This window comes from Oryzias latipes, chromosome 2, assembly GCF_053564925.1.
Source record: "Oryzias latipes strain Hd-rR chromosome 2, Olatipes_Hd-rR_3.1".
NCBI lineage: Eukaryota > Metazoa > Chordata > Actinopteri > Beloniformes > Adrianichthyidae > Oryzias > Oryzias latipes.
Genome location: NC_136238.1, coordinates 33,189,546 through 33,203,641, shown reverse-complemented (window position 1 = coordinate 33,203,641; position 14,096 = coordinate 33,189,546). Strand labels below are relative to the sequence as shown.

Sequence of the window (14,096 nt, the reverse complement as noted above, 5' to 3'; positions counted from 1 at the left end):
CTGGATCTCCATGAACATACAGAATATTTACAGACAATCTCCCAAAGTCCCACACAGACTAAAGCTGTGACATCATCAGACAACAACAAAATAGCAAAAAAGATTTCCTCAAATTAAAAAACTAAACATGATTGACTCTAATCAACTGGATCTCCATCCGGTTGATCAGAACTGCATCCCAATCAGGTCCATCAAAGCTGTCGGATTGATCCAGAAAGAGAACTTTGGTCCATAGTTTTTAAATCCCATTTAAGCTCCGCCTCCAGCTCCTACATGTAGGCGGTTCTTTCAAAGGTGCTGAGGTTGGATGGAAGAACAAGTCTCTCAGGTGATGGAAGCAGCAGATATTGGAGGAGAAGATTTCATCTGAGAATACGGACAACTTCCAGACCAAAGCTGTTCCTGTCTCCAACAGTCTAGAACAGTTTGTCCTGCAGGAAGTTCCTGATGTTTTCTTCTCTGCTGGATTTCCATTTTCCAGTGTTTCCACAACTGATTATGTCATCAATTTGATCTCTAAAAACACTTTACTTCCTGGTTTCATTGACAGCAAATGTTCCTAAAGATCTGACCCCCTAAAAGCTCCAACAGCAGCTCAGCAGAAACTCTGATCTTTCTTGATGTGGAGGGGCGGAGCCTGAAGAGGAAGCATCTTTCTGCAGGTGGTGCTGCAGCTTTGGGCATGTTTTCCAACTCTTTAGCTTCTGCTGTTCATGGAGTCGTGTCCCTCTGTTCTTGGAAAGGAGAAACCTGCAGAGAACTTTTCCCATTTCCACTCCCTCCTTTCAGCTGCTGCCCACTGTTCCCCTCTGAATCAGGAGGGAGGGGCTCTCATCTGTTCTGCCCACCCCCATCTAGAAAGACATCAGCACCACCTGAACATTCCAAAGCTCTTTTCCAACCCATTTCTACTGAGAAGGAACCAAACACATGAAGATTAGAACAGCTGGAACAGGATGAGGGGGAAGGCTAAAGATTCAAGTCTGTTTGTGAGTCAAAGATACAATGAAGACAGAAATCAATAGAAAACACAGAGTTGATTAAATAGTCCTCATTTATTAGATCCAAACAGGCTGCAGGAATTTTACAGACAGCTTTTAGTTTGAAGCCTTATGACACTAAGATGCAGTTCTGCAAACAGCCGGCAGGTGTCTCCCTTCTTCCTCCTGCTTCAATGCAGTTGGTGTTGTTGCAGCAGCTGCATCAAAGTGATTCTCTGCATCCAGAGGCTGTCATTCCTCACTAAGATCCACTCTGTTCATTCATGTCCTCTGGAGAAAACAGGCTTTATGCTCAGAAAGTTTCTACTAGTTTAGACATTCTAGAAAATGAGGAGATTCAACTGGATTTAAATGAAACGTCTTTAAAACTGCAGCTAAAAATGCTGTCAGCATGAAAAAGAACAGAGTTTTACCCACAAAACACCAAAGAAAAAGGAAGTTCAGTCAGAAAACTGTGGAAAACATCAATCAAAGCAAAACTCTGAGTCTTTCATACTGCATGAGTCAATATTTGATCATCAACAGAACAGAGATGATAGAAAAATGATTCAACTGAGAGACTTTTGTTCACTAACTGAGATCAGACGGGATTTCTGCTCCAAAAACTGACTTCAAAGGACTTGAATCCAAACCAGTGAGTCATGTGACCACAGCGTTTGTCCGTGTCTCAACTATGAACATTCTGGTCACATGACCATGTTGGAGGTTTCTGAATGAAACTCTGGGTTTGTTTGTCAATGAGAGTTTCTGGAGAACAGAAATCAAGTGAGAAACATCTGGAACCAGAATCTTGTGATCCAGAGTTCTGGTTCTGTCCCTGTTCCAAAGACAGAACCAGGATCCAACGCCTGACTGTGTTTTCCCCTGACCCACACATAATATGTCATCCGGAAATGTTCTGTCTGATAAATGATTCCCTCAATCCTTGATTGGTCCATCACTAACTCACATCTGTTCATCAAATGAAGATCAAAGAAGAAAGTGATGATCTAGAAAAGAATCTGTTTGTCTGCAGGTCTGTTTTTCTCCAGATCCTGGAGCTGCTGAACATCTGAATCCAACCCATGTTTCAGATCAACACTCCAAGTTAGAATGAGAAGAGGAAGTGCAGTTCTCCATCCGTCCACCAGGGGAGCTGCAGCACAATAACTGTCCACTTGATGCTGAGAGAGACAGTGGAGCTGATCTCAGATCAGTTCCTGCTGCGGCTCTGACACTCATCTCCACTTCCTCTGATTCCTCCATCACTCTGCTCTCCACCTCCCAGGAACACCGTCCAGTCACAACATCTCTGCAGACCAGCTGCTGCTGCTGCTCCTCTCTGCTCCTCCAGGAGGAACATCAGAATAACCACCTGCAGAGAGAAAATAGAGAGACAGAGATGAAGGAGTGTCTCCTGATCCCGGTCTGTCAGTCAGTGATGCAGCACAGCAGCAGAAAGAGCAGCAGGAGCTTCAGTCCTGTTCAGAGCAGCAGCTTCCTGTCATCTTCACCTGTTGGAGCTTCTGCTGCTCTGATTGGCTGACTGTTGTCCTGAAGCCTGTCATCATTCTCCTCAGAGCTTCACTGAGAAGCTGCAGCTTCACAGGAAACTCTGCATCTTTGCTTTCAGACTAACTTTAGGACCAAACATCTGGAAGCAGCTGGACTGACTCCAACCCTCTACTGACCTCAGAGTCTGCAGTTTGGAGTTTGGACTCTCCACCAGATCCTGGAGCTGCTGAACATCTGAAGACTGAAGGTTGTTGTCTCTCAGGTCCAGTTCTGTCAGGTGGGACGGGTTGGACTTCAGAGCTGAGACCAGAACAGCACAGCTGGACTTTGACAACCTGCAGCCATATAACCTGATTCCAGAACAAAGAGTTGAGTTTAAAGACAAAGTTCATGTTTTTCATCCTTCACTTCTTCTAAAGAGTTCAGAGCTGAAGAAGATCAGAAAGTTTAGAAAAAGTCCAAAGATGTGAAGCAACAGCAGCAGATCAGAAGAGTCCAGCAGAAGCAGAGAAGAACATTCAGGAACATTCAGGACAACATGCAGCTGCTTCAGGAAAGAAGTCCAGATGTGTGAAAGTCAAACATCAGCCTGTGGCTGCATCCAAACCAACTGATGTTTCTGCAGCAGCAGAAAAAGTCCACTTCCTCTTTCTGCTCAGCTCTTCTCCAAACAACACTGAATCATGGGAGAATTTCAGCAGATGATGCTGGAAAGTCTTCCTCCCAGTTTTCAGGAGATGATCTTCCAGTCCTTCTCTGCTGCAGCCCTTCAAGCAGAGACTTTCAGCTCCAACAGATCAAAGCAGAGAGAAGAAGGAAGTGATGAAGAAGAGTCAGCAGCAAATGTTGGACATTGATCCCTGATCCATGACTTCAGCTCTGAATGAAGAGTCAGAAGCTGCTGGGAGCTTTGATGGATGATGTGATGATGTTTGTGGATGAAAATGTGAGGATCTTTGTGGAGGATGTGTCTGTCAGAGCAGCATCCAGCTGCAGCATGACTCTGTCACTGTCTGCTCACAAACATCAGCCGCTGGACTCTCAGCTGCATCTGCTGAAACACAGCAGCAGGACTCAGAGTGCATGTGAGCGTGCACGGCTGCTTCTTCTGCACGCGCTTTAAGGGAGTCTGTTGGAGCAAAGACACAAAGAAGAGCTGATGGCTGCAAGCAGAACTTTGTGGAGCACAAATGTCAGCAGACAGCTTTGAAACAAGCAGCTGCATGAAGAAAAGAAGAAGTTCTTCTGCAGATCTTTGAAGAGAACAAGCAGCTGCATGAAGATGCTGCTGCAGATCAGAATCTGGACATTTCTGCTCACTTTGGGTCAACACAACTTTGTCATCATATTGATCTGAACACAACTGAAACATGGAGTCTGACCTCAGAGTCTGCAGTCTGCAGTCTGGACTCTCCAGAAAACCACACAGATGAAGAACTCCTGGATCCTGAAGGTTCTGGTTCCCGCTCAGGTCCAATTCTGTCAGATTAGACGGGTTTTTCTTCAGAGCTGAGACCAGAACTTTACAGCTGATCCCTGACAAACTGCAGCCCCCCAACCTGCAATCAGAGAGAAAAGTCTGTTCAGGAGCAGTGATGCAGCTGGAGGTTACTTCTGTGACTGATCATATAAATGTAAATATATGTGCACAAACAAGTGTGAAATTAAAAAATACGATATTTTTCACAACTTCGGTTTGGGGACAACTTTGGCCGGCGCCCCTATGCGAGGTGTATGCTGCATACCAACTTTTTGCGCCCCTGTCTAAGACGGAATATTAACCTGGGGCCTCATTTATAAACGTTGCGTACGCACAAAAGAAGGCGTACGCCACTCTCTACGCAATAGTTGAGATTTATAAAAAGCAAACTTGACGGGAAAATGTGCGGTCCTCCACGCAAGCTCTGACCCAGGCGTACGCACAAAAACGGGTGAAATGAGAAATGGCGACACCGTCGGCAGATGGAAGAAACACGTGAAAGTGACAGTGTGTGCCAAATCGTGCTGGCATGTGCTGTGCTACACAATGTGGCACAGCTTAAAAACGTGCCTCTACCCCCTGGCGCTGATTGCTGTGTTGGCCCCGACCCTGAACCCCATCCCCACGCATTTGAGCCATTTGCTGCTGCTGTGCGCCAGCGTTTGGAAGTGATGCGTCGCTTATAAAGAAAAAGAGGTGTGGAAAATATTATTTATTTAAGAATTCCCTCATCGTGCAGTTTATTTCAGTCAGGGCGATCTTGATTTCGCCCAACTCCTTGGCCACCTCTCTGATTGAACTACTGACTCCCCTCTGCATTTCAAGGACTGCATCGGTGAGGACACGTCCACTGCTGGAGGGTTGAGAGCCGCGTGCCGTGGAGACGCTGGGTCCAGACGGCTGCTCAGCTGCAGCATCGTAACCACTGGCCCCGCTGGAACACCCAGCAACTAAAATAAAAATTTTCTATATTAATAAACTGTAATTGTGTAGCCTGCATACATGTGACTCGACTGCATTCATTTGAATTATTTCTCTTACCTGTGTCAGCCTGACCCTGGCGCGTCGGCGTCCTCCTCCGTCTCAGTCAGGTGACTGAGGCGGAGGAGGACGCCGATAAGGGGGACTTAATAGGGATTCCCCAATAATAGCGGCCAGTTTCTCATCAAGAGGGGTCAGCTCCGGTCCCCCCCCACGTGGCGGACACACTCTGCCGATGCAGCGCTAGACGTTTTTTTGCCTCGACTTTGATGTCCGATCATTTCTTTCATATTTCGGCCACGGTCCGAGGTCATGAGGCTACAGCATTTTCGGCGTCTGCCACCGTTTGCCGCTCACGTGCCTTTTTGGCATTAGTAATGCCCATACTGTGCCCTCCAAACAATGTTTTATCCTCTTTTCCACCTCGCCAACGATAACTTCTACTTCACATTGAGTGAAGTTACGTTTTTTTGATTTCCTCTCTGTGTTTGCCATGATTTAGCAAGCCATGAATATTAATTTGTGGGCGTTTCACGGACTATTTATGGGCAACTATGGGCGTGTCATGTAGCCGCAAAAAGCTGCGCTGCATTTAGAATCGGTTGTGATTTATAAAGGGAAAGATGCGTAGGATGTGCGTGCGCACGGTTTAATAAATCCGAATATTTCTGTGCGTACGCACGTCCTATGTTTCATCCGTACGCCACTTCTGACGCAAATCCTACGCAAAGTTTTATAAATGAGGCCCCTGGTCTGCAGAGGATTACTAGAAACAAGAAATGCCAGAAATCCCACTGAGATCATCATCCTGTCACTCCAGCAAGGTAAGAAATTCTGAGATGTAGTTTGGAAAACACACCTGACTGAGCATGCTTGTGTGAATATTTTAATATTCCATCAAATATCAGTTTTCGTGCAAAAAGTCAACCATAAATTTTTAAATAGGAAAGAAAAAGGGGACTCTGTTGGTCGGGGGGCCGGGTCCGGTGCCTGGGTGGGGCGGGCGGGGGCGCTGCGGGGTCCTCTGGGCTTGGGTGTGGGTGGTGGTGGGGGGGTGGTCTGGCTTGGCTTTTTTTTTTTTTTTTTTTTTAACTTGTCCTGTCCAACAGCTAGGCAGACAGATGAGAGCTGAGGGCCTCTTGGGTTGGACATATTTTACTTTAACAAGAGGGGTTATTAATCTTCAGACAAACCAAAGGTATGTCTGAATAAACCCCTTTTGTAATTGAGGCCAAACTTTATTAATTTCAAACATGTCTGAAAATCTTTGGTGTTGGACCGGACGGAAAAGGAAAGAGGGGAAGAAGAGAGAGGGACGTTAGAGAGAGGGGGGGTAGGGGGTGATAATAGGAGGGGAAGGGGGATAAGACCATGAAGCAGCATAAAGCAGCAAGTTTACTGGTTGTTAATCATTATGGTAAGGTTCAAATGAAAAAAAAAACAAAAAAAAAAAGGGCGGAGCCTGTCCACACACACACTCAAATGTTATAAACACACCTGTTAGTTGCAAAAATGTCCACCTGTCGACATGTACACAAAACAGATAGTGTTCACACGCATACTTATGCCTTAAAACCAACTAGTGTGAAATATTTCAGTCATTCAGTCTGTTGAGCTAACACCTGTGCTCAGGTGAGTGTTTATGTTCTTCTAAAATGGATGGTGGAACGTGAAAAGAAGGAGGGAGAGTGCCCAGCCATCCCCACCCCAAGACCCCCACCGCACCAGCAGCGGCAGCCGGAATCCCCCCAACGCCACACGGGAACCGGCAGGGAACAACCGCCGCCCGGGGGACCAAGCCCGCCACCCAGGCCAGGGCCAGCAGGGCCGCCGCAAGGCCCCCAGAGCCAGAGAGCAGGGAGGCACGGAGGGAAAGAGGGCGCCGCCCCAGCCCAACCAGGAGAGCAGCCCCCCCGCCGCGCCGGGAGAACCCAACGCAGGGCCCCACCGGAGAAGGACGCCCACAGCCCCAGACGAGCACCCCACCACCACCCAGGAGTTCGGGGCATCCCCCCGCCCCAACCCCAGGTACGAGCCAGGACCCCCCAAGGGAGACCCACTCCGCACTCCAGGCAGCCATCCGCCCGGCCCACGGTTGGTCCAGGGAGGAGCGAGGCAGGGGCCCGCCGCCCCCGCCCAGAAGGGGGGAACCCCGGGGAAAAAAGAGGGCCCACAAGGGGTGTTGTAAATATGGCCCGACCAGGCTCGGCCACAGTTGGAAATTTGGCGGGGCCCAGCACTCAGGAGCAAGGACCAGAACCCACCCCCCAGGGACACGAACACCCCCGGCTCAGATGTAATGTGAACCCCCCCACCGCGCGGAGAGAGCACCGCCGGGCCCAGGAGGCCAGCACCCCGGGGACACAGCCGCCGTTGCAAAGGGGCCCGTACCCCCCACCAGGGAAGAGGCAGGGGACAGATGGTCCTAGGTCCCACCTTCCTTGCAAAATGTGTGTGCGTGTATGTGTGTTTGAGAGAGTGTGTGTGTGCATGTGTGTGTGTTTATGTTGGGATGTATATATTGAGGGGGGTGGTCTGGCTTGGCTTGGCTTGGCTTGGGGGGGTTGGTCCCTTTGCCTGTGCTGGGGGGGATTGGCGGGGGGCCCTGCTCGGGGGGGGGGGGGGGGGGGGGCGGCCACGCTGGGCGGGCTGCCCATCTGCGCCTGGGGCTGGGATCAACCCTTCCCTGGCTCTGGGACGGGAGGGGACAACCCTCTTGGGACCTCCGGTCGCTCTGGGTGTCATCCGCTTCGGCTGCGGGGTCTGGGGTGGGGGGCTTGTCGGCCCTGTCCTGTGGGGGGGCGTTCTGGGGGGGAGGGGGAGCCCACTATTGGTACGGGACCTTGGGGGGTTGACTGGTCGGGGTCTCCGCTGAGGCAATCGCCGGTTGCCCCGGCCGGTTGGCTGCCTCGGTCCCGTCGAGGCCTGACCAGAGCTCTTCTAGGGCCGGCGCTTGGGGTGGGGGCCTGGGCTTGCTCCGGGGGGCCGGCGCTTTCTGGCTCCTCTCTCTCTGTGTGGGGTGGGAGGTGCTTGGCCTGGGGTGTCGGCGCCTTCGGGGATGGGGCCCCTGGGCTGGGGGGGCCTGGCCCCCATGCTGGGGGGGGGGCTAGGGGACAGTTGTCTGACCACCGGGGGACCGTCTACCAGCTATCCCCAACTGTGACGGGGTCCCGCCGAGAAAAGATGCAGAGCAGCCAAGGTGAGGAGGTTCTGTGTTTATTGTCAACACTGTTGCTACAATGAGCACCACGCAGGGCCAGGCAGCACACAGCACACACTGTCACTCCTCTCCCTTCACCACCTGCGGTGCTCACCTTTAAATGGGATGCCACGCACACGGGGCGTTGCTCTCCATTCCCGTCCAGGCGGCACCACAGGTGGTAATCATAAATAAAAATAAAAAACAAAATACATTATTACACAAACAATAAAACCTGGTGTGGCCCCCCCTCGGCATCTGACGGTGCCACACCGTCACACCATACCCCTCCTCTGAGAGATCGACGTTGTGCGGCGATCCAGTCCAGCCCTCCGCCGCCGCGCAAGCCCCACGCCAATCCACCAACCCGTTCCGCAGGCGCCCCTCGCCTAATGTAGAGGCCCTGTCCGGTTGGTCCACAGGCATCAGCGGGACTGTCCTCCGGCGCGTGCTCCTCCAGCTACGCCCTCGCGTTGGTTGGATGCACGGGCTGCGGCCGCTCCACGATGGCGATCCCTCCGATCCGCTCCTCGGTGCGCCGCTCCAGTCGGTCCCAGCCCCGGCTAAGGCCCTTCCTTCGGCCACACGCCCCCGCTGGTCTCCTCCCGGATGGCACCCCAGCCGATCGGAGCCGCCGACAGCAGGTTACAGGCGAGTTGTGACGCCTCTCCCAGAGCACTCCCCTGACGGCCCGGTCCGCCCCCTGTCCAACTCCGCGCAGGCCTCCAACGCCTGCATCCGCGACAGTGGTACCGGGCGGTGTGCCCGTCCCGCCTCCGGCCGTCTCCGTGCTCCGGCGGTCCGCCCCTGCTGCCCGCGAGGTCCGCCGCTCATCACGGACGCCAATCTGGACGCCGTTGTGCTTTCCGGGCCCCTGGCCAGGCCTGAAGCACTGCCAAGGCCACCCGGATCCAGCCCCTCTTCCTCAGAGGATGGAGTACCTGGAGGAGGCGCTGAGCTGCCGGGGAATCGTCGTCCCCACCACGCAGCTGCGTCCTCACCTTTTTGTGGTCTCCTCTGCGATCCCACTTCTGACACCATATGTGGCGGGGTCCCGCCGAGAAAGGATGTAGAGGAACCAAGGTGAGGAGGTTCTGTGTTTATTGTCAACACTGTTGCTACAATGAGCACCACGCAGGGCCATGCAGCACACAGCACACTCCGTCACTCCCCTCCTTTCACCACCTGCAGTGCTCCCTCTTAAATGGGACGCCACGCCCACGGGGCGTTGCTCTCCATTCCCTCCAGGTGGCACCACAGGTAGCAATCATTAAATAACAAAATACAACAATACACAAACAATAAAACCCGGTGTGGCCTCCCCTCGGCATCTGACGGTGCCACACCGTCACACCAACTTACCCCCTTCCTCATATAACCTCATATTAGGGTGAGGGGGTGCGCTTTGGGGGAGGGCTACTTGGCAGTGGTCCCCCCTCCCATGGTTGCTGTATGGCGTGGGCCCCCCTCTTTCTGTTGTATTTGCACCTTAGACATGTAGGGCCCTTGGTGGGGGGGGGGTGCTTGGACATCACTGCCAGCAAGCAGCAGATGTCCTAGCACCCTACCCGCCAATTTTAACCGCACCTTAGACATTTAGGGCCCCTTGGTGGGGGGGGGGGGGGGGGTGAGAGGAAATCACTGTGAGTAATCAGGAGATGTCCCTTCAGTGCCCTACTCGCCAATTTTAGTTGGTACACACACCCTTCCCCCCTCAAAATATACATTCCAACACAAACACACACATGCACACCCTCACAAATACACATACATTCACACACATTTCGCAAGGAAGGTGGGACCTAGGACCACATGTCCCCTACCCCTTCCCTGGTGGGGGGCGCGGGGCCCTTGGCAACGGCGGCCGTGTCCCCTGGGTGCCGGTTTCCTGGGCCCGGCGATGCTCTTTCCGCGCATGGGGGGGGGTGTCGCACCTGAGCCGGGGGTGTCCGTGTCCCTGGGGGATGGGTTCTGGTCCTTGCCCCTGTGGGCCCTCTTTTTTCCCCGGGGTTCCCCCCTCCTGGGCGGGGACGGCTGGCCCCTGCCTTGCTCCTCCCTGGACCAACCATGGGCCGGGTGGGTGGCTGCCTGGGGTGCAGAGCGGGTCTCCCTTGGGGGGTCCTGGCTCGTACCTGGGGTTGGGGCGGGGGGTTCCCAGAACTCCTGGGTGGTGATGGGCTGCTTGTCTGGGGCTGTGGGCGCCCTTCTCGGGTGGGGCCCTGCGTTGGGCTCTCCCGGTGCGGCGGGGGGCTGCTCTCCTGGGGCCTCATTTATAAAACTTTGTGTAGGATTTGCGTCAGAAGTGGCGTACGGATGAAACATAGGACGTGCGTACGCACAGAAATATTCGGATTTATAAAACCGTGCGCACGCACATCCCCCAGGACGGACAGGCGATTTACCAGAACTCTTAGAGAGAATTAACTTATGTAACTCTACAACTACATATGTAAAGTCCAGCAGACGAGCTTCATCCAGCCGTGGTTGGGGGTACAGTCAGGGGCGCGAGTCGAGCCGCAGACAGGAACCACAGCCAGGTGTAGGAGCAGGAGCAGAGACGAGGTACTCGGTCAGGCAGAGAGCAGAGACGAGCCAGAGATGAGCCAAAGGCAGGATCCAGCCAGGTGTAGGAGCAGGAGCAAAGGCGAGGTACACGGTCAGGAACAGGAGCACGGATGAGCCAACTGGAGTCTGGAAACACTCCCACTCCCCAGGAGGAGAGAGGGAAAAAGGGACAATACATGAATCGCACTGCACCAAACAGAGGCGTGGAGGACTAAATGATAAATGATCAAAAATGGAGAAGAGAGGGAGGGTAGAAGTAGATGAGAAAAGACAGAACCCAAGTGCACCATAGTTACCCCAGCTTCAAAATTACTAGCAGCCTTTTAAAAACAAATAGTTATTGTTATTAAGTTTAATTTAAACAAATTAACATTAAGTTAAATAATATCTGAATACTAACTAGTCTGACAATAAGCCTGTCCAAAGAGGAATGTTGGTAACGCTTCCTTTTACAGTACAGTACTTACAGTGTACTTAAGTGGTATTTACATGGTACTTATAGTGTAACTACTGGGTACTTTCAGGGTACTTACATGGTACTTTTTATGGAATTTACTGGGTACTTACAGTGTGTTTACATGGTACTTTCTATGGGACTTTACTGGGTACTTACATGGTACTTTTTGTGTCTACTCTGTACTTACATGGTACTTACTGTGTATTTATATGGTACAATTTGGTTCATACCTATGTGGTACATACTGGGTATTTATAATATTCTTACTGGGTATTTACATGTTGTGCAAAGGTGTCTTTTATGGTACTTACCACATGTAAGAACAAGGTAAGTACAAATAAAGTACTTTGACCTTTAGGTCTGCACTCGCTGCATGTTTCATGGTATTTACCATGAATTTACCACAGAAACTACCCCTTAAGTACACTGAAACTGTAACTGTAAAAGAAAGTCAGCCCTATTTCCACTCAACTACATGGTACTTTCATTCCTAAATACTGGGTATGTTCACTTGAATATTACTTGGTACTTACCCCTTAAGTACAATGAAACTGTAACTGTAAAAGAAAGTCAGCCCTATTTCCACTCTATTACATGGTACTTTCAGTAGTAAATGCTGGGTATGTTCACTTGAATATTACTTGGCACATACCCCTTAAGTACAATGAAACTGTAACTGTAAAAGAAAGTCAGCCCTATTTCCACTCTATTACATGGTACTTTCAGTAGTAAATGCTGGGTATGTACACGTATTACCATCCCGTACAGTGTACATACACACTTGGTCTTCTGACCTCACCACATGAGACAATGCTAACCTGTTGGTAAGGGTAAAGTAACTACATTGTAAAAACATATTCTGGCCTGATTACTTCTTGTTACATGAGGCAAGTTTAAAGAGAAACAAGACAGCAGTGAAAACAACAATCTTTAATATGATACATGTCTGCAGCATACAAAGTGTCATCACAATAAAATAGGTTTTAAGTACAAAACAGTGCAAAGGAGAATTCTAAAAAACACATTATTGGCCTGAGGGTCGTGCTTTTTGTCCATCAAAATTCTTTCAGCAGAGTTTGGTAACGGTGCAGGACTTCTTCAGGGTTTGTAACTGCAAGAAAATTCACAATATGAGCTGAAGTGAACATAAAAAGCAGAACGACTTTGATGAAGTACAAAATATATTTTACTTATTTAATCATTTCTGTAATGAGTTTGATAAATTTCTGTGAATTATTTTTCGCTTTGACTGTAATGCTTGAAATTAATCAATTATCCTCATTTATGAACATGACAATAAATTATTCACAACTTTATATTTTAGTTACATAAACAAGAACAACAAATAAGAAATCAAAGAAAAAAAATCAAAATTGCCATAAAAAAATCTAATTTGTTTAGACAAAGAATGACAAAAGCAATGTTTTAATTGCCAATTGCTGTGTGTATTTCTTCTTTATAAATATTATTCGCACCTACAATTTGCATTAGCATGAAAAACATTGCAGTGTAAAAGAAAAGGAAAAAAGAAATAAATAGGCAATTTCAAATTCAACACAGTTATTCACAAAAATATGTTTTAATTTTCAAACAGTTACATTCACTGTGTTGGGTGGTATTGTTGTCTCTATCATATTTGAAAATAAATAAATAAAAATAAAATAAAAACGGCGAAAGAAAAGAAAATGGGGAAAATGCAGTTAAACTCTTCATTAATGTAAATAATATGTCCACTTGGTGGATTTAACTTACTTTAGCTTACTCTCCTGTGGATTCGTCTGGAATGTCTTCTTCACCACAGCTGATCTAAAGCGGTAAAAAGACGGAAGTACGTCATCATTATTTTAAATAAACGCCTTTCTTTGATTTTCCCAGAAAGACGTGCGCTCAGTCAACGAGCACAAAACAACAGACTTTATCATTTAGGCTACGTGCTTGTTTTACAGGTGCCTCTCTCCTGGTAAGTAACAACAATGTTTGTAGATTTTCATTACAAACTTTGAAAATGTATACATGAAATAACTGAAATTATTGGAGTAAGGTAGACATGCTCTTACGTCACGTTTCAAACACAGAGATAGTGGCTTGAAATCACGAGGTTAGCTTCTTTATAAAGTTTGATCAGTTTAAATATTTACATGTAATTTATCCAATATTTTAAAAAAACAAAAACACTGGTTTACCTGCCAGATGAAGAGAAATTCAAACTGTTGCGCGCGCCTCGAGGCTCTCCGGATTAATCTGCACGTTCACTTTGGGGGTAGTTGTGCTGCATTCAAGTGCGCTGGGAATTTGCAACGTTACTTGCCCCGACCTAGTTAACAAAAACACACACTCGGGGTGTTTTTAGTATTAAAAGTAAATATTTAGCCTTGTTGTTTTACATATTTTCCTGACATTATATAATATATATTAAAACAAGTTCATTTTTAGAACAATATTTAAAAAAAAGTTAAGTTTTGAATAATTTATTATCATGTTTTTAAATGAGGATAATTGATTAATTTCAAGCATTACAGTCAAAGCGATAAAAAAATCATAGAGATTTATCAAACTCATTACAGAAATGATTAAATAAGTAAAATATATTTTGTACTTCATCAAAGTCGTTCTGCTTTTTATGTTCACTTGAGCTCATATTGTGAATTTTCTTGCAGTTACAAACCCTGAAGAAGTCCTGCACCGTTACCAAACTCTGCTGAAAGAATTTTGATGGACAAAAAGCACGACCCTCAGGCCAATAGTGTGTTTTTTAGAATTCTCCTTTGCACTGTTTTGTACTTAAAACCTATTTCATTGTGATGACACTTTGTATGCTGCAGACATGTATCATATTAAAGATTGTTGTTTTCACTGCTGTCTTGTTTCTCTTTAAACTTGCCTCATGTTACAAGAAGTAATCAGGCCAGAATATGTTTT

At 48.4% G+C, this 14,096-nt stretch overlaps 3 long non-coding RNA genes across 3 annotated transcripts in view; 1 reads left to right on the top strand and 2 right to left on the bottom strand.

Annotated features, from left to right (window-relative positions):
- Positions 1 to 1,497: 1,497 nt before the first annotated feature.
- Positions 1,498 to 14,096, bottom strand: part of LOC144988226 (uncharacterized) — a 237,683-nt gene continuing 225,084 nt past the window's right edge. The window contains exons 2-4 of the long non-coding RNA XR_013652071.1: positions 3,878 to 4,054; positions 2,672 to 2,845; positions 1,498 to 2,355 (exon numbers count right to left, since the gene is read on the bottom strand). This is a non-coding gene — a long non-coding RNA (uncharacterized LOC144988226). The remainder of the gene's footprint in view (positions 2,356 to 2,671; positions 2,846 to 3,877; positions 4,055 to 14,096) is intronic.
- LOC144988095 (uncharacterized) lies at positions 12,092 to 13,595 on the bottom strand. Its single transcript, XR_013651877.1, has 3 exons — positions 13,361 to 13,595; positions 12,930 to 12,983; positions 12,092 to 12,288 (listed from the first exon to the last, which is right to left on the bottom strand). It is a non-coding gene; the product is annotated as an uncharacterized LOC144988095 (long non-coding RNA).
- Positions 12,283 to 14,030, top strand: LOC144988506 (uncharacterized). The gene is made up of 2 exons (XR_013652432.1): positions 12,283 to 13,137; positions 13,835 to 14,030. It is a non-coding gene; the product is annotated as an uncharacterized LOC144988506 (long non-coding RNA).